Source organism: Cebus imitator, unplaced genomic scaffold, assembly GCF_001604975.1.
Source record: "Cebus imitator isolate Cc_AM_T3 unplaced genomic scaffold, Cebus_imitator-1.0 Scaffold332, whole genome shotgun sequence".
Classification (NCBI taxonomy): domain Eukaryota; kingdom Metazoa; phylum Chordata; class Mammalia; order Primates; family Cebidae; genus Cebus; species Cebus imitator.
The window spans coordinates 552,396-572,463 of record NW_016107647.1 but is presented as its reverse complement, the minus strand read 5'-3'; the positions used below and the strand labels follow the sequence as shown (position 1 = coordinate 572,463).

Here is a 20,068-nt window from a genome sequence, read left to right as displayed (position 1 = left end):
CTGAGATTAGGAGTGGGCCCCTGGGAGAATCAGGGCATTTGATCCCAGTTCGAAAAGGCAAGGACCCTCCAGACTGCAAGGAAGAGGCCCTCAGGTCCACTCTCAACAGGGCCTTTCTATATTTGTTTTTTACAGACAGGATCTTACTTTGTTGTCCAGGCTAGAGCACAGTTGTATGATCACAGCACACTGCAGCCTCGATCTTTCAGGAAAACGCGATCCTCCCACCTCAGCCTCTGAGTAGCTGGGACTACAGGGACATGCCACCACACCCAGCTAATTTTTTTTCAGCAGGATTCTTACCATGTTGCCCAAGTTGGTGGTTGGTCTTGAACTCTTGGCCTCAAGTGATCCTCCCGCCTCAGCCTCCTAAAGTGCTGGGATTACAGGTGTGAGCCACCGTGCCAGCTGACAGAGCCTTTTAAAAAAGGAAATCTTTGGCCAGGTGCAGTGGCTCATGCCTGTAATCCCAGCACTTTGGGAAGCCAAGGCGGGCGGATCACTTGAGGTCAGGAGTTTGAGACCAGTCTGGCCAACATGGTGAAACCCCACCTCTACCAGAAATACAAAAATTAGCCAGGCTTGGTGGCATGTGCCTGGAATCCCAGCTACTCAGGAGGCTGAGGCAGGAGAATTGTTTGAACCTGGGTGGCAGAGGTTGCAGTGAGCCAAGATCATGCCACTGCACTCCATCCTCAGCGACAGAGTGAGACTCCATCTCAAAAACAAAACAGGAAATATTTGGTGGACTGAGACCCAAGCTCCCTGCCCTCCTGTCTTCTGGTGCATCACACACCTAGGCATGAACATCACGTACTGGAGGACAGTACCCTGGCCACAGGACACAGGGCTGTCCTAGAACTTCTTCCAGAGGAACTTCCTGCCCAGCCCACCCGGTCCACCGAATCTGTCCCCTTGCTCTGCTCACCAGCACAGCCCTCAAGGCAGCCTGGCCCCTTGGCCCCCTGAACCCTGGCCTCACCTTCTGTCCATATTCAGGCAACCGCAAACCTCAGGCTTGTCCATCTCCTCACTCCAGGCTCAAGCAATCACCCTATCTCAGCCTCTCAAAGTGCTGAGATTGCAGGCGTGAGCCTCTGCACCCAGCCATTCTTTTGCATTTGGCCACCCATTCTTCATAGGAAGAGCCAAAATGACAATGGGCATTTAGGGGACAATGAGGATGTCAAGCCACCATGAAGTGGCACTCAGCACTTAGCATCTGGGAGTGCATCCAGAACTGTGGGCAAGGCTTTGACACCAGAGTAAAGACACAAGAGCAGGTTCCAGACAGGACCAGCAGTGGGTGGGGCCCCTCATCTGGGCTATCGGGCTATCACAGCTTTGGCCTTTGTTGATCAAATTCCTGCTGTGGGTAGGGGGATCAGGGTATTCTAAAGTGGCAGCAGGGTTCACACCTGGGGTTACCTTCTCAGGGCCATCACTTGGTCGTGCACAGGGCAGTGTGGGGTTGGGGAGACACTCAGCAAGGGTCTCCCCAGGGAGTATCCAGCAGGGACAGGTGACTCAGCACACACTAAGCCTTCTGGAGACCTGCCGACTCCCAAGGCAACTGAAGCAGGCAGGATGTGGGGGGAGGGCTCCGGCACAACAGAGTCAGACGTGCTTCGGGGTATGGCTCAGGCCCCAGCTGCCTCTCTCACTGGCCACAAGTTCCTTGCTCTGCTGTCTTGGCCGGGCTGGGACCCAACTCGCCATAAAAACAAACACATATCCCTACAGTAAAGTGACACCACCTCCTTTGATAAATTAACCTTCACATTCATCCAGAGCAGACCCCAGATGAAGCCTCTCTGGGCTGGGTAGGACACTGGAAGATCAAGGCCACCTTGGGGGACATTCCCAGTGCCGCTACTGTGGAAAGTGGGGTCCCACCACAGTGGATACATAGGTCACAGGATATGACATTGGATCAGGAAGGAAAGGTCTTTCCACCTCTAGTTCTGACCCTTCTGGGTCTGATGAGGTCCAGCAAATACAGATCTGGGATGTGCTCAGGTATCTCAGAGAAATGATGGAGAACTGTCTAGCAGCTAAGGATGTCCTATACAATATCTGGGACACATCTGCCACTTATCTGAAATTCCACCTTAACTAGGCAGCCTCCATTTGACCAGGCAACTATAGGTTAGAAGGAAGTCTCAGGTTGGTGCCAGTATGGCTTTAAAACTTTTAAATATTTGCAGGAGGTCTCTTTTAAACAATAATAGGCAGCTATATCAAAACACGGGGACATGCAAACAGCTGGGAATGACAGCAGGGAAATAAACACACAAGACACTCACAGACAAGAAGGTGACAAAGACACACGTAATCAGTACCACCTGGCCCGCCGGCTCCACCCACACGGCTGCCCCCGGCCCAAGTCCAAGCAGAGAGCAGGTGCAAACCAGACACCCAGCCTGTCCACACACAGATGTGTTTGTGGGGCCCACATGGTGCTTTTTAAATTAGTTGCCAATATTAGTCATTGACAATTAATTTAAGATGATAGCATTTAATGTCAGGACTCTTGACACTGAAGCTGTGGGGCCCAGCAAAGGGCTTCCCTGGGCTAATTCGGATCCACAATCCCTTCCTGTTGGCATCGTTGGGCCCCCTGGGTCATCTCTACCAGCCTGAACACTCCAAGGCCTGAGCGTCTCTTGTCCACACCAGGAGGAGAGAGGCCTGGATGAGGTGGGAGTTCCTGCCCCTTCATCCACCCCACCCCACCCCATGGTCGCCCCCAGAATAGTTTGTTTCCTGGATGAGGACCTGCCTCTCCTATACGTGGTGGATGCTGGGAGTTCTCGCCCTCTTCCAAGGAGACCACTCATAACCACGTGGTATAGTCAGCCTCAGTGGATCAGCTGCATCAGAGTCCAACCCAATGCCCACAGTAATGCAAGACCCACAGAGCTCGGAGGGATATGTGAGCTGCATACTGTCTTAGATTGGGCACCCCAGAAGCAGAGTCCAAGGTCGGGGAGCTTGAGGGCATGGTCTGTCAGGGGAGCACTCTCAGGAGAAGGGCAAACAAAAGCAGGCAGAGCCAGAGGGAGCTGAGCAAGGCTCCATCTCAGCTGGAGTCCAGTGACCCAGGAGAAGCCAAACAGTGTGGGGGTGCCCCGGGCTCATCCTACTCAGAAGCACATCGGTCACTGGCCAAAGACCATGGAGAGTGACCTCTCAGGTACCCCACGGGGAGGTGACACCTGCCAGCAAAGGGCAAGTGGCTGGAGAAGGCACAGGTGTGAGCCATCAGCAGCCAGCACCTGTGGCCGCTGGGAGACATGTGCACCTCCAGGGGAGAGACCTGGGTGGGCACCCACAGTGGCCATGGAGTTTACTGAGCACAGACACACGGACACACACCGGGCAGAGGCAGGGAAGAGAGCCTGGTCCTAGCAACTGTCCAAAAATCTACCCTTAGTTTATAAGTGGGCCTGGGACCACCTAAGGCCCAGAAAGTAATTTTTTAAAAATAACATTTGCACATCCAAGTTCACTACAGCATTATTCATGATAGAATCGAGTCACTTCCTGGCAGCCAAGGCCAAATGGATCAACCAAGTGACCACCAATAGATGAATGGACAAACAAAATATTCCATACAATGGAATATTATCAGCCTTAAAAGGAAGGGAGGGCACTCTCACCCACACTGCAACCCGGATGAACCCTGAGGACACTGTGCTAGGCCAATAAGCCAGATACCAACGGACAAATCCTGTGTGATTCCATTTCTGTGACATATCTAGAGTCATCAAATTCAGAGACAGAAAGTAGAATGGTGGTCCAGGGACTAGAGGGGTAAAGCAGGAGTTCCTGCTTAATGGGGACAGAGTTTCTGCTCAAGACAATGAAAAAGTTCTGGAAACGGACAGTGGTAATGGTTACACAACAGTGTGAATTTACATAATGCGACTGAGCTGTGTACTTAAAGATGGTTAAAATGGTCAACTCCGGCTGGGTGCAGTGGCTCACGTCTGTAATCCCAACACTTTGGGAGGCCGAGGGAGGCAGATCACAAGGTCAGAAGTTCCAGATCATCCTGGCCAACAAGGTGAAACCCCATCTTTACTAAAAATATAAAAATTAGCCAGGCGGCCAGGCGCGGTGGCTCAAGCCTGTAATCCCAGCACTTTGGGAGGCCGAGGCGGGTGGATCACGAGGTCAAGAGATCGAGACCATCCTGGTCAACATGGTGAAACCCCGTCTCTACTAAAAATACAAAAATTAGCTGGGCGTGGTGGCGCGTGCCTGTAGTCCCAGCTACTTGGGAGGCTGAGGCAGGAGAATTGCCTGAACCCAGGAGGCGGAGGTTGCAGTGAGCCAAGATCGCGCCATTGCACTCCAGCCTGGGTAACATGAGTGAAACTCCATCTCAAAAAAAAAAAAAAAAAATTAGCCAGGCATGGTGGCAGAGGCTGTTATCCCAGCTACTCGGGAGGCTGAGCCACGAAAATTGCTTAAACCCAGGAGGCGGAGGTTGCAGTGAGCCGAGATCATGCCACTGCACTCCAGCCTGGTGACAGAGGAGTCTAAAAAAAACAAAACAAAAGGTAAAGCTTATGTTACATATATTTTACCAAAATAAAAGATGATAATGACACATGTATGCTGTAGAGCCAAAAGGAAATAACCAAAGAACAGGGAGAAGAAAAGGAAGAAGAATTGCACTGAAGATGGACAGGAAAAAAGAGCTGCTCCCAAGACCTCCCCTTAGCAGTACACTTCCTGGCAGCCAAGGCCAAAGGGAAATTAGAGGGTGACCCGGTGCTCTTTGTCTGATAAGAGGAAGTCATCTAGTTCACTGGGAAAAATAAACTTGTTCTTGGCACAAAGCATTAAGTAGAGATTTTAGCTGTTGATCGAGTTCGTGTCTAACTGTCACTTCCTCAGTGCCAACACAATGCCAATCACTGGACTTCGAGTTTCCAAGGATATTTATTTTCCTTACCATCCAACACCTATAAATGAGGAAACTGAGGCCCAAACAGAGTAAATGATCTGTCCAAGGCCACAGAATTGTAAAAGGTGTGGGGATTTGAACCCAGGTCTGTTTAGCCAAGAAAGTAAAGCCAGAGTCTTTTAGCTTGCAGCTATTCATCAAGCAGCTGCTACCAGCTAGCCACTGCAGGTGCTGGGATATGGCCGGGAAGAAGACGAGGGAAAGCCCTAACCACACGCAGTCAACGTGGTGATGGGGGAAAAGATAAGGGCGTTGCCACAGAGACAGACTGCATGCTCTTTTGGCAAGAATGGTCACATAAGGAGGCCTAAGCAGCAACATTTCAGCCGACACCTGCTTGGTGGTATCATGCAAAAATGTGGTGGCCATGCAAAGATCTGGGGGCTGGTATCCTAAGTGGCACTAACAGTATACGTGAAGGCCCTGAGGCAGGAACCAGCCTGACACACTGCAGCTGGCATACAGGGAACGAGGAAGAGAGTGGTCACTGGGAAGTGAGCAGCACAAAGAAAAATGGTAGAGGTGGGGGGGGGGACGCACATCACAGAAGAAGAGATGCTGCCAAGGAGGGGGAGGTCAGTCAGTCACTGCATCCAGTGCCCAGGGACCTCGGCAAAACATCTGGTACATTTAGAGGATGTTGTCCCAACAGGGTGGCAGGGCCACCACTAGGCCACAACACACTGGGAATTCAAGAACGGACTGTAGACACCCCTTTTGAGAAATCTGAGACAGATTCCAGTCATATAAAGTACAAAACCTGGTAAATCTAAGCTACATCATTTAGGGACTACAAATGTAGGATGCAGAACTAGAAAGTCAAGCAAGAGTTGTCACCATCATAGTCTAGTGGCCAGTAAGGGAAATCGGAGGACCTACGGGACAGGCAGTGTCCTCTTGCTTTGCCCAGGTGGTGATTATCCAAGAATTTCCTCCACCACCCTACACCAATTTTAGGTACTCTTTTGTAAGTGTGTTTTCTTCCCCTTCAAAGAGACTTTGTATCTAGCTACTTGGGAGGCTGAGACGGGAGGATTACTTGAGCCCAGGAATTGGAGGCTGCATTGAGCCATAATCACACCACTGTACTCCAGCCTGGGTGACAGAGCAAAACCCCATATCTAAAAGACTGAGAGAGAGAGAGAGACTTCTTAAAGAAAAGAAAAAAGAATCATTACAGGGCCAGGTGCAGTGGCTCACTCCTGTAATTCCAGCACTTTGGGAGGCTCAGGCGGGCGGACTGCCTGAGCTCAGGAGTTCAAGATCAGCCCAGGCAACACGGTGAAACCCCATCTCTACTAAAATACAAAAAATTAGCCGGTCATGGTGGAATGTGCCTGTAGTCCCAGCTACTCAGGAGGCTGAGGCAGGAAAACTGCTTGAACCCAGGAGGCGGAGGTTGCAGTGAGCCAAGATCACGCCACTGCACTCCAGCCTGGGTGACAGAACAAGACTCTGTCTCAAAAAAAAAAAGAAAAGAACCATTACAGTAATCTAGAAAAAGGAAACAAAAGCCAGAGAAGGTGTTGGCAGGAGAAATGGAAAGAAGGGGAGTGACTGATTTGAAATTCACAAATTATCAGAGCCAAGTAATCAAGTTGGCTTCACTCTTGAAAACTACAGTTGCCTTCATTTCCTCATGGGCAAACATCTTAATAATAGATAGCATGACATGTGCAGAAAGACCAGAAGTTTGGCTGCGAAGAAAGGGCTACAGGGCCAGGAGGATGGGGAGGGGTCTGTGGACCTTCCTGTTGAGCAGGTGAGGCTGATGACATAGGTAGGTAGTATGAGACCCCCAAGGAGGAGGAAAGAGAAGGCAGGTTCAGGGCAAGGCCTGTGTGTGAAGTACAGACCGAGCCGTGGGCCTCAGGTGGGACTTAGGGTGCCAGGTGCCCCGTGCTCCTCACATGCTCACTGGTCACTGGGGCCTTCCTTCAACAGGGTGAGCTCATGAGAACCCTGGGAAAAATAATCCTTCAAGTGGAACAGCCAGGGTTTTCTCCTCTACCTTCCCTCTCCACCCTAAAAAAAAAAAGGAATAAAAAGCTCCTCAAATTTTGAGTAAGAGCTGACCCTACATATACAATCACTAATCTCATTACCAACATAAGCAGGTGAAAAATTACAAAGATTAATGTCCATGACTTTTAATCAACCTTTGAGAAAAGAAAATGTTGCTTTTGGCATTGAAGGGAGCTGGTATTTTCCTTCCCCACAAGTTACTCCTCTGCAAAGAGGAAACACTCCCAGGGTGGGAGCGATGAGAAATGGGGCTGCCCGAGGCCAAGGCTGAGCTCACTGCCCTCCCACCTGGCGCTCCCCACGCCCTCCACCCAACCCTAGAAGGAGGCAAACCCTTGAGCCCCCTGGGGCGGGGGGTCCTAAGATCCCCAGGCATCCTCCACGTGGTCTGCCCCTGGCCCGAGATCCTGCCTCCAGGGACTGCTCATCACATCTCATCCCTGCTCCAAACCCTGAATGGTTCTGTATCAGCTCTGGCCCCTTGGAGAATGTGAAAAAACTATGGATGATACACGCCCAGCTCCACCAAATGAACCAAGCTCTGCAGTGACACTGGGGGGTTTCTGACTACCTCACACATATTCAGCGTCTTTCCAAGAACAGCCCCTGGATTTCATTCTGTGGCCCCCATCACCCAGCCGGAGCTTCAATCAGCACTTCCCATTCCCTTCTCAACAGCACCTGATTCAGAGATGGACACCAGGACAATCAGAGCCTGTAAGACCCAACTCAGGTGAAATACTGGGCAAACGACTTCTCTCTTTCCTACTGTTATTAGACTAAGATGATTTAGCATCAAGGGTACCCGAAGCCATGTTGTCATCAAGTGGAGACTGTCAGAGGCTGGCACCCACTCATAAAACATAAAAGCCAAGAAATTCGAGAAAGAGAAACAGGGTCATAGTGACAGCTGCCCCGCACCTGGATCCAGCTGTGCCTGAAGCTAACTGAAAAGCTGTACTTCACAATGACCTTTTGTTTAAGCTAACTTGGACCAGGATTCCTGTTACTTGCAATCATGAGCCTTAACAGACATATGGGCACATACCTAAAACGGCTGTGTGAGGGAGTTACATAGACCCCTTGGAGTCCACTCATAGATCCCCCTGGCTGAAGACCTGTGGCCCAAGGATAAAGAAAAAACTCCTAAGGAAGGCATGCAAAGCCCTTCACCATCTAACCCCCCTAGGTTTCCTACTCCATCCCCTTTATTGTCCTCCAGACACGCAACTCCTGCTAAACTGGAAAACTCTCTCTGGTTCCCAACCCCTCATCTTTTTCTTATCTTAGCTCAACCTAGGATGTCCTCTCTCCTGAAACTCTCCTAGAACCCTGAACACCCAAATCCCACCCCCTGCTTTAAGGCCAAGCCCCAAGGGTGTGGTAAGTAGCAGATGGGTGAATGGGTAGGTGAATGGGTGGCTGGGGGGGAATGGGGGGTGGGTAGTTAAGTGGGTGGCTGGGTGGGTAGATAGATGGATGAACAAGTGAATGGACGGGTGGCTAAGGGAGTAGGTGAGTGGATGAATGGGTGAGTGGGTGGACAGATGAGTGGGTAGATGGATGGATGGGTATGTGGGTATATGGATGGGTGGGTGAATGAATCTAATATAGATCCATTAATCTGTATGGCCCCAGCACAGGGCTGGCACAGAGGATGGGATGAGTTATGAATGTGGGTATCATAAACAATTATCCCAGGAGGGCTTCAGAAACAGAAGAAGCTTCCCTGAAGTCAGCTGGCAAGTCACTGGTTACGTAACTTAAAGAGCCAAGGTACACGTCCACCTTTCATACAGAAGCACTTTGACTTCTGTGTCTGCCTTTGACTCTCACAAAGGGCTGAGATCCTAGATTTGGGTGGTGGCAGGGGTAGGGGGCAGTGGTGCCAACAAGAGACAGGCAGAAAGAGACACAGAGACAAAGAGACGGACAGAGACAAGGAAAAAGATCCATCAGGGAGACAGAAAGAGAGCAAGACAGAGAGACAGAGAGACAGAGAGAAGCACAGACCGAAAGCCAAGCAGACAGACAGACAGCCGATGGAGACAGGCAGGCGGGGCCAACCTACAGCAGACCCAGGCTCCCTCGGCCCCCACAGCATCTGGAAGGAGGCACCAGCCGGTGGAGCGGGCAGCCCAGTCTCTACGACTCCCTCAGGCCTTTGCTGTGCCCAATTTATCTGCACGGCCCTGAAATTTAGGAATTTCTCAGGACTGCCAGTGAGGCGGCCGGTGTACAACCAAGAGCAGGGTCTGGCCCAGGCTGTGATACAACTGTGGGGCTCAAGAGCCCTGGAGGCCCCCAGGGCAGACAGCCCCCACTGCCAAAGCCAGGCGAGACAGCCAGCAGGACCAAGCCCTGGACTCCCAGAGATCGGAGCTCAAATCTGAACGTAGCCCTGCCCCTAGTTGCTGGGCACCTCGGAGCATGTGACTCTCTGAGCAGCAGTGCTTTCATCTGTGCAATGGGTGCAGCCACAGCAGCCTCTCAGTGCTACTGGGGACACTCAAGGGGACGTTGTAGAGACCCCAGCTCCAACAACAGTGACCTAGAAATCCTTAGCAAACAAGTTACTCAAGGAATGTTCATTTTTTTTTCAGTTACTGGCTCCAGCTACTACTCTAAGCCTCTCACAGCTGCTCAAACCTTCCCCCGCCTTTGCAAGGGTGGTCCCCCCGTCAGGCATACCTTTCTTCCCCTTAGCAAACTCCTACTCATCCCCTAAAGACCCAGCTCAATATTCCCTCCTCTCAGAAACCTTTCCTTGGAGTTCAGTGATACGTCTCTGTGACCTCCTGCACGCTGCATAGGGAGTTCCTGGATCTTCAGCGTTTCCAGACGAGAAGAGTGAAAAACCAAGAAGTTTAGAGCAAACCCACCGTCAGAGAGTAACAGACTCCACAGCACTTGGCGTCAGTGGGGCTGAGTTGGGGGCTGGGGCTTTGCAGCCTCTACTCGCTCTCTCCAACTCCCTATTTTAGCATGAGCTAGCCTAGATCATGAATAGCAGCTATTACTAGAAGGTCCTCACATTCCGTTTCATTGAGTCGGCCATGAGAGATCGTGACAGGGAAAGAAACGTATTGGCTGTTTATGTAGAGCAGGCCAGAGATGACCGGGGATCTCTGCCCCCTTCTCCTGCTAAGAGCACCCCAATTTTCCTCTGGGGAACCCCCTCTCCCACTTCAGGCTACATGGACTGCTGGATGGTCAATGAGAGGTCTCCCTGCCCCATCAACAGTGTCAGGTCAGGGCAGTCACACAACCCAGTCACATGGCCCACACTGATGCTCCTGGGAGGGGGTTGCCTTGCTCCAGAGCTTCTGAGCATGAGGGTGAGCCTGGAGCTGCTGGGCCACCTGACCACCACACAGCACAGCCTGCTGGGAGTATGGAACACAAAGAACAGCAGAGTGAGAGACAGAGACCCGGTCCCGATGGCATCTGCAAGGACCCTGGATACAGCCATGCCTGAAGCTACACCCTGTACGATTTTAGTTCCGTGATTTTTTTTTGCTGAAATTGTACTTTCTATCACCTGCAACCAAATTATCCTGACATTTGTGACAACAAAGAAAGAAGAACCAACTTCCTGCATTCATGGCTGACTTAACCCCAAAACGTCTGAGTTTCTGGGGTTATTAAACCGTGTCCCTGCAGTAGACTAGACCCCTCCTGGGGCAGCAGGCTGCCTCAATCAGTCCCCACGCTCAGGGAATGGCTCCAGACATGCCCCTGGGGCCACATCAATGCATAACTCCGTGACCCTCCCCAGCCACAGCTGATGGGCCCAGGGCAGACGTTCTTCTCAGGCTGGGCTGATCACAGCTCCTCTCTGGGCTCCTGAAGTGGAAATAAAGGAGCACACAGACCACCTGCAGGGGAAGAAACAGTGAGTTCTGAAAGTGGGCATACTTCCTGCCATGTGGCGGACATCATTTCGAGAGAATCAACCAGGCTTACAGAGAAAGGCAGAGGCAAAGGAAAGATAGGGCGCGAAGGAGTCCTGGTGGCTGCAGCTTGACCCAGGGCTGATGGGTTGCTAGTCCTCCCATGAGAATGCAGTGGGGCCCCTACGTCTCCTGAGTGGCCTCGGACACAGAGAAGCCCATGCAAAGGAGCCACTGCTTCCAGCGATGGGCAGGCCAACTTCCGAAGTCACTGTGGGGGACCAAGCCCAGGTCACAGGTGGGCTGTGGTGCCGTGTGCTGATGCCCAACCAGTCCTTGGGAACCCCAACGTCTAGGGCCAAGGAGGGGTCACTCCTCCCTCCTATGCACAGGAAGCCATGGTCACCCCACCGCAACCTGCCTTGGGGTCATAGTGTGACCAGTCAGGGACCGGCAGCTGGTGTTACAGCATTTCCGTTCTCAGCAGTTCATTAAGCCAGTCTGTTAGAGGCTGAACATCTATGTCCTCCCCACATTCATATGTTAAAGCCCTGACCCCAGTGGGATGGAATCAGGAACTGGGCCTCCCATTAGGAGGTTTATATGAGGTCACAAGGATGGGCCCCCATGTGCGGATTAGTGTCCTTAGAGGAAGAGAGACCAGAGCTCACTAGCTCTCCCTCCCTCCCTCTCTTCCCTTTCTCTCTCTCTCTCTCTCTGTCTCTCTCTCCCCCCACCCCCCCATGGCTCTCTGCCCCCCATCACATGAGGACACAGCGAGAAGGCACCCACGTGCTCTCAGGGAAGAAAATGCTCACCAGGAACCAAATCTAGGGCTTGGACTTCCAGCCTCCAGAACTGAGAAATAAAAGTCCACCTTCCATTCCCTCCTCAACTCATCTGTGACATTTGTTATAGCGGTCAGAACCCACTAGGACGGTCTTAGGGCATGGGGCTGGGGGCACAGAGGACACAGTCACTCCCTGAGAGTCTGGGACTTGGTCTCAGAGAAGATATCCCTGCTGGAGGGCTGGAGCCTCCTCCGTCGACCGCAGCCCAGCACAAAACACACCAAGGGGGCCCCAGGAGACGTGCAGGTATGTGACGCCCCGCCACAGGGGCCTTTCCCAGCAGGGCTAGAGATGACTGTGCAGGGACAGCTGATTTCAGGGACAAGCACCACCACCAGAGGCCTGAAAAGGTATGAGGCCTGGGACTGGCAGGGTCTGCCTGAGCACATGGATGCTCCCCTCCACATCGCCAGCCTGGAGCAGGCAGGTGGCACCACTTCCTCACCAGCACACAGACCTGGGCGGGACGCGCTGGCCGCCTACAATACAGCCCCTCTCAGGAAAGCCAGGCTCCCCACCCGCAAGGAAGGAAATAACCTTTCCCCAAAGCAGCACTTGCTATGCAACAATCTCCATATATGAGGAGAGAGAGAGGCATTTCTGCAACGTTTCCAAATTCCAATGACTGAAGACAATGGCACAAAATGACGCACAGCTTGACCCAAGAGGGGCCCTGGGAAAGGACGTGCCTGGGGGAGGTGAGTTTGTGGTGCGGGCGTGCGGTGGTGCCCTGTACACGAGGGCAGCTCTCCAGGCAGGACCTGGAGGTGGAGGGAGCTGGCTCCCATCCCAGATATTCCTCCCCAGTCATTATGTGACTGCAGGCAAGCACGGCCCCCTCTGAGCCTCAGTTTCCCAGCCCTGTCACTCTCACAGGCCTCCCACCTGCCGCCTTGCCCTCTCCAAGTCCATCCCTACACCTGGGCTACAGAGGGACCCTTCAGCCTGCTCCCCCAACAGCAGCAGCATTGGGGAAGCTACCTTTAGGATCTCAGTGAGACCCCACTCCTCCCCGAACCAGAATCTAGCAGCAGCTCCTCACCACATCCAGTCACCTACACCTGGGGTACCCTCAGTCCTAATGTCCTTCCCCTCAGCAACACCCAAGGCTGAATCCTGACCCCCCACTGACGCTTTACCTAAAACAGCCCCAGCTGCAGTCCCTGCCCTGGACCAGCGTCTCCACCCCTCCTCCCACACAGGGTCAGCGCAGGACTGTACAGTGTACATCAATGTGTTTCCATCTGGGTCTCCCTGCGGGAGCGAGTTCTGTGGGGGCAGAGGACATCATCTTGGTCACTGCTTTACCCACAGCACTCAGAACAGTGCCCAGCACCCAGCAAACACATGCAGAATAAAGGAAAGTGCGCTCTTCTTTCCTCTTTTTTTGAGACCGAGTCTCACTCTTTCACTAGGCTGGAGTGCAGTGGTGCGATCTTGGCTAACCGCAACCTCTGCCTCCCTGGTTCAAGCAATTCTCCTGCCTCAGCCTCCTGAATAGCTGGGACTATAGGCGTGCACCCACCATGCCCACCTAATTTTTGTATTTTTAGTAGAGATGGAATTTCACTATGATGGCCAGGATGGTCTTGATCTCGTTATCCGCCTGTCTAGGCCTCCAAGAGTGCTGGGATTACAGGAATGAACCACCACACCCAGTCCCTCCTTTTTTTTTTTTAAGAAGGGGTCTCGTCCTGTCTCTCAGGCTGGAATGCAGTGGTGTGATCACAGCTCACTGCAGCCTCAAACTCCTGGGCTCAAGTGATCCTCCTACCTCAGCCTCCCAAGTAGCTGGGACTACAGGTATACCACCCAGCTAATTTTATATTTCTTGTAGAGATGGGGTCTCACTTTGTTGCTCAGGCTGATCTTGAACTCCTGGCCTCAAGTGATCCTCCTGCATTGGGCTCCCAAAGGGCTAGGATCACAGGTGTGAGCCACCAGGCCCAGCCTTACTTCCCCTTTTCCTCTTTCCAACCACCCTGAGAGCTAGGGAGTTTGACACCCACTTCCCAGAGGAAGAATCTGAGACCTGAGATGTGACACACTGGCCCTAAGGGAACACAGCGTGTGAGTAGCAGAGCTGGATTGGAGCCTTACAGAATGCCAGAGAGGGACTTCCCTGCACCTGGCGGAGCTGGGCCTGCTCCCCGCCCCCCAGGGCCCGGACCTGTCACCAACCCTGGGGCAGTGGGGCAGGCTGAGAAAACAGGCTCCAGACACAATATTAAACGCAGTGATGTCCCACAGGAAAAGCGCGAAGTCCGCTCCCCAGAAGGAAACACCCACAGGAAGAGAGGTGAAGGAAAGGCAGGAGGGAGAATGGGTGGGGCTTTTTCTTTTGTCCACTGGCCAAACTGCAAAAACTGACTGCAGTACCGTATACTTTTAGTCACAATGGAAGCTTTCATATATCACTCCAGGAAGAAGTCTTTTCAACAAGATCAGTAACACAGGGAATTTTAAACCATCTTAAACATTTTTACTTAAAACTCACCAATGAACATTCACCCACCAACTGCTTTTTAATTTCATGTAATGTGAACAGGTGATGCAGCAACACAGCCCCAAAACCAGAAAACAGAGCAGGTCACAAGGTAGGAAGTCTCAACTCCCCTGGCACACTTGTCCCCCCACCCCAGGTGACCACAGGTAACCACGGAAACCAGCTTCTGATCTGCTGATGCACATACAAGTGGAGGTGAATTTCTATCCCTATTTTACACATAAGGTGGCACACTTTACACACCAGTCAACACCTTGCTTTCTTCTCGTAAAATATCTTAAAGATCTTTCCACTGAAAACATCCTCATTTTGGCAGCTGCATAATATCCCCTGTGAGGATGAGCCATAATCTATTGAATCAGCATGCATCACCCTAGACCTCGGCACCTGTGGACAGGCTGACCTCTCCCACCTGCCTGTAGCTTCTCAAGGCGAGGCCTGTCCCCAGCACAGGGCCTGGCACAGGTGAACAGGCAGCTCAGCAGTCCCGCCAGCAGCTCTCCACGGAGGCACAAAGCCTCTCGACCTTGCGGCTAGGGAGGGGGAGTTTGAATGAAAATTGGACCTCATTGCACCCTGGCTCAAAACTTTCCAGTAGTTTTCCAACTCCCTGCCTGCCTCTTCTGCCCCATTCTCTTCTCCATCACCCATCCAGCCTCCTCTCTTTCTTTGTCCCTGGCATGCCAAGCAGGTTCCACCTCAAGCTTTTTGCACAAGCTGTCCCCTCCTTCCCCTGTTGCTCAGCTCATAAATCCCCTCCTCAAAGGCCCCCTCTGCCCACCTAGATGCCACTGCCCAGCTGGCCGTAACTCCTTGACAGCATCTAACCCGTCTAAATACAGCTCGTCATTCAAATCACCCCACTTCACCCCTCCAACTAGAATAGAACCTGCATGGGAGCAAAGACGGTGTCTGCGTTGTCCTCTGTGAGCCCCCTACCCAGACCAAGCCTGGCCCAGAATGGGCAACTGACTCCCCCGTTAGCCCAGGAGAGCCAGGCCCCCAGCTACAGCTCCTGCCTCACGGAGGGCCAGGCAGAACACAGTGTCCAGAAGCCTGTCCCAGGCTGGAACTGCATCTCAGGGAAAGGCTTTCAGATGGGGGAGGCCATCAGAGTTCAAGAAGCCAGTGAGGCGGCCCACACCCAACTGCCTCCTGCAGAGCTATCCCCGAATCCCCCCCATCACCACCCCACGGCAGGACCCTGAGCACTGGAAACCATTAGAAGCATTCACTTTACAGAATGAAAGACTGAGGTCCTGAAGAGGGAGGTCCAGACTCAGGGGTGCATGGCGGCCACACGCAGACCAGCCCTGGTCCCAGGCCCTCCATGTCACCTTGCACATCCAGGCCCAGCACCTCTCCCCCAGCAGGACAGAAATAAAAAAGCTAGGGTCAGCCTCTCCAGGAGATATAAGGAAGAGGCCAGGGCTGCTCCCCCAACCCCAGGTCCCATGTGCCGTTCACAGGTCTGGTCTTCATTCGGGCGACAAACTTCCAGGAGGCCACATATCACGAGGCCTTTAGTTTACATGAATTCAGCCACATACAGATGGCAGGCAGAGAGCAGAGGGCCACAGGAATTGGGATAGAACAATGCAGCAACTGCCTCACCCCATGCCACCCACCCAGCCACCCCATGCCACCCACCCAGCCACCCAGGGGAACACAAGCTGGGAGGGAGAGCTGCCCCCCACCTAATGCTGGCCCCAAGTCCCTCACTATGTGGGATCTCATGTACCTAGGCCAATCAGGGGTTTCAGGAAAAGATGCTCACACCCACAGCTCCTAAATGCAAAGCAAACACTGCATGCGGCATCCAACGGGACACACCATGATGGTCCCAGGGCCCCCCGGACTCACCCGGGACTCAGTGGCCTGCACCTGGTGGCGATGGGGTCACAGCAAATGTTACCATCAAGACCCAAGTAGGAATCCTGGGCTGGGTTTTACAGCAGATTAAAAGTGTCAAAGGTCATGTAAGTGGCTGTGCAATCTTCACCTTAGGCCCGAATCTGCTGCAGAGAACACAGTTTCGCTTACCACCGGCATGCCCCAAGCATTTATGAAGCACTTACTTCATGTGGGGTATGGATGGGCTCAGGGAACTCCCCCCAGGGCCAAGGAGACCAAGTCCTCCCTCTAGTGGCTCAATGAGAGGGCAAAGAACTTTGCTTTGGAGGGACAAGATCCTGGGCTGAACCCCAGCTCTCCCCCTTGCCTGCTGGGAGGCCCTTTCTCAGTCTCCCCTTCCCCATCTGTTAAATAGGGGCAAGAGTTCCACCCTGCAGAAGGGGTGACAGGATCTGGGAAGAAAAGTGATGAACAAAGCCTGCCTCAGAGTATACTGTCTGCCATGAGCTCTTGCTTCATGAGGACTCCAGGTCACCGTCCCCCACAGCCCAGCAGGAAGTGCCTGTCACCATCACAAAGATGCTCTGTGGCCCAGGGCCCTGGGCTCCACTCATTGCTCCAATGACTAAGGCCTTGAAGGAGAGAAGGCCTGCCCAGGGCTTCTCCAGCTACGCTTGAAGGACCAATCTGGGCCTATGCTTAAGGCAGGCAGTGCAGCAAAATCAGCCCAACACATTCAGCAGTCACAGTCACACAAAGGCCATGCAGTCCAGGCAGGAGCTGAGAAGGCACAAGGGGACCAGGTGGGGATGGGGACCAAACAGCGCCCCTGCCCCACCCCCAGGGTTGGGGGCGGGCAGCACCAGCCAGGGGATGCAGACCCTGAACTGCCAGCCCTTGTGATTTTTCAAGAGAAGACGGAAATCCGGACTTTTACGTGAAAACTGCCAATTTGTAAATGCTGGCAGCTAATTAATTTTTTAAAATAATAATAACATGGTAAGAGCCAAACAAAACATACAGGGCAGCCACAGCCGGGGTTGGCAGGTTTGTGCCTCCGGAATAAGATTCTTTGACATCATCCCCTGCTCACCCCCATCAAGCAGCTCAGCTGCAGGAGGGGAGGGCAGGAAGTCAAGGGTGCACCCCAGGGTAGTAGCTCCCCTTCTCTCTTTTCCTCCTGCTGGGGAGTCTTCACCCCATTTTGCATATGGGTAAGTTAAGGCCCAGAGCCCCAATCAACCACAAACACACACCTGCTCCCAATCTGTGCCAGTCTGAAGGAATACTTCTCAGCTGCCATCCAATTCATCAGGGCTCCCTCTGGGAGGGCCCGGACCAGCACCTCAGAGGCATCAGGGTAGACACAAGCACCCAAACCATCCACTTCCCTTTTTCTCTTTTTGGCCTGTCAGGGGACACCTGCTGGCTCAGACCTGCTTGGGACTGGCCCAAGTGGGCGCTGCAAAGTTGATACGGGCAAGTCCTTGTGGCAGCAGAAAAGGCAGGGAGGGCCCCCCTATTTGGGAGTCTGGAGCAGGGGGGCAGAGGATGCAGGGAGGTGAGGAGTCAGGCCCAGCCTGAGACTGAGCCACCCCCATGCTCCCCACAACCACCCAGGTCCCAAGGTAAGCAGCCTCCACCAGGAACAACCACCTCCCTCCTCTAAAATCAGCTCCCCACCCCCCAGGAGAGGGGAGGACTGCCCATGGAATGCCAGGGGGACTGGGACTGTGAAGTCATGGGGGTCTGTGGCTTGCATGTGAAATTCATTGTGTGTGGCACTCCCAGTGACTACAGGTATCTGAGGAGCACACGCATGTGACAGACACATGTGACACATATGATGGAGATATGCGTGTGATAGCCACCCCTGTGGGGCGGACATGTGTGCCTGTCAGAGGGCAGTAAGGGCACGTGTTTATTAAAGACACAACTGTCTGCTAGAGAGGCATGCCTGGGAGAGGTGCCAACGTGCAAGGCACGTGTGGAGCATTGTGTGCTAAGGGGATGTGAGATGAGTGTGAGAGATTCTGGCCTGGAGGTGCTGGGAGGGTGAGCATGGGGCTGGGAGAGGGAGGATGGGTGACAGGGAAGATGGGTGTGCCAATGCAGAGCGTGCAGAAACTTCTGCTGTTGAGAGTGCGTGTGTGACTGTGAGTGTGACTTGGGGTGATGGAGGGGGTAGTGCTAGCCCAGGGGATCCAGTCGTTTTTCCCTGAGGGTGTTGACCCGGCCCTCTGGACTGGAGGGGTGGCGGGGTCCTGCGGTTGGGGCGGGGGTGGGCAGTGGGACCAGGGTAGATGTGGCGGGACCTGGCCCCGGGGGAGAAGGGAGGACCCGGCGTGGAGGAAGCTGCGGACCCGAGGTGGGGAAACCCGCCCGCGGGCCCCCGGCCTCTCACCCTGCGCCGGCCTCTGTGCCCGCATCTGTACACTGGGTCGCGGAGCTCGCGGGCCGTCCCCGCGCTGGGACTGGGAGAGCGAAACCCAGGTGGACCGGACCGGCGCCGCGGATGGAGGCGCGGGCAGCCCGCGGGGCACGTCCGACGGTCCGCCGAGCCGTCGGAGCGACCGAGCGCCCCTGAGTCCTGCGCTGCGAGGCGCGGGCCGGCGGGGATGAGCCGGGGCGGGAGGGGCCGCGTGCACTCACCGCGGGGCGCAGCGCTCGGCGCCCGTCCGTCAGTCTGTCTGTCCGCCTGGCCGTCGCCGCGTCGAGAGCCCGGGCGGCCCCCGGCTGTGTGCGCGCGGGGCGGGGCGGAGGCGCGAGGGGCGGGACCAGCCGGCCCCCGGCCCCCTCCCCAGACTCCGCCTCCGCCTCCGGGGCGGGGTCTCGACCGCCCGCCGGGGAGGGGGCCCAGCAGGCGCGGATCGCTCGGGGCCCAGACGCGCAGACCCGGCTCCCCCGCCCCGCGCGCTCGCTGCGGAGCCGGCGCCCTAAACTCTGAGTGCCAAGCCTGGCCCTGCTGCCCACAGGGCAGGGCTAGGGGTTGGAGTCCGGCCGCCTCAGCCAGCCTGAGCCTCAGTGCCCACCCTTGGAAGATGGACCCAGCTGCCTTAGGCACGTTCTGAGGGCCTGAGGGGCCCGGGTACAAAACTGCCCAGAGGCCAGGCCCAGCCTCCTGGGGGCCTGCCTGCAGCCCCGCTGCTGCTGCACGTCCCTGGGCAGACGGTACGGAGCCCCCAGCTCTGGGACAGACTCAGTTTGTCCTTTCCCTCAGCCCAGCTTTGATGCCTGTGACCACGGTGTAACCCCCAGAGTGTCTCTTCCCCCAGCCAACGCCCACGCCGCTCCCTTTCTGGGTCTCTTTCGGAGCCTCCATCTCTAATCTAATGTGCCTGTCTCCGTCGGTTTGTCCCTCTTGGTCTCTACATCACCCTCTGACTTTATCTCTTGGTCTCTGTGTCTCTCTGAGTCCTGGGGCCACATTGTGTAGGTTCTGAGGCTCAGAACCACCTCCTACCCCTGTCCAGAGACACGTGGCCCAGCGGTCACCACCTCACATCTGAGCAGCAGCCCTGGACCCAGAGTGTGCCCACCCCACCCTAGGGGTCTCCCTGCAGCCCAGGATAGGGATGAGACAGTCCAGAGCAAAGGCACAGGGCAGGGCAGCTGACTCCCCAGAGCCACACAGCAGAGAGGGTGTAGATCCAGGAAGGGCCCAATGGCTCCTGTGGGGCCACCCACAGGAAAGCCAGGAGCGGATGGAGAGGCCAAAGCCTGAGCTGGCGGCCTGCACCTGGCCTGCCCCCACTTCTTTCTAACCCTGGGCAGGACCCTTCCCTCTGGGCCCTTTCCCCATTGGAGCTCTGTTCCCTCAGGGCCTTTGCCATTGCTGTTCCCTCTGCAGGGAATGCTCTTCCCCAGATCCGAGTGGCTGACTCATCCCTGCATTGAGATGCAGCTGAAACGAGAAGCCCTCCGGGAGACCCCAGCAGGGGTGGGTAGCAACTACCACTCT

General features: G+C 54.4%; 1 protein-coding gene across 5 annotated transcripts in view; it reads right to left on the bottom strand.

The window, feature by feature from the left end:
- Positions 1-18,865, bottom strand: part of FBLN2 (fibulin 2) — an 85,824-nt gene extending 66,959 nt beyond the window's left edge. For 4 of the 5 annotated variants that reach the window (XM_017505029.2, XM_017505031.2, XM_017505032.2 and 1 more), the window contains exon 1: positions 18,760-18,865. The gene's annotated coding sequence lies outside the window, so the exon portion shown is untranslated. The remainder of the gene's footprint in view (positions 1-18,759) is intronic. The other variant, XM_017505030.1, reaches the window with a different exon arrangement.
- Between the last annotated feature and the right edge of the window lie 1,203 nt (positions 18,866-20,068).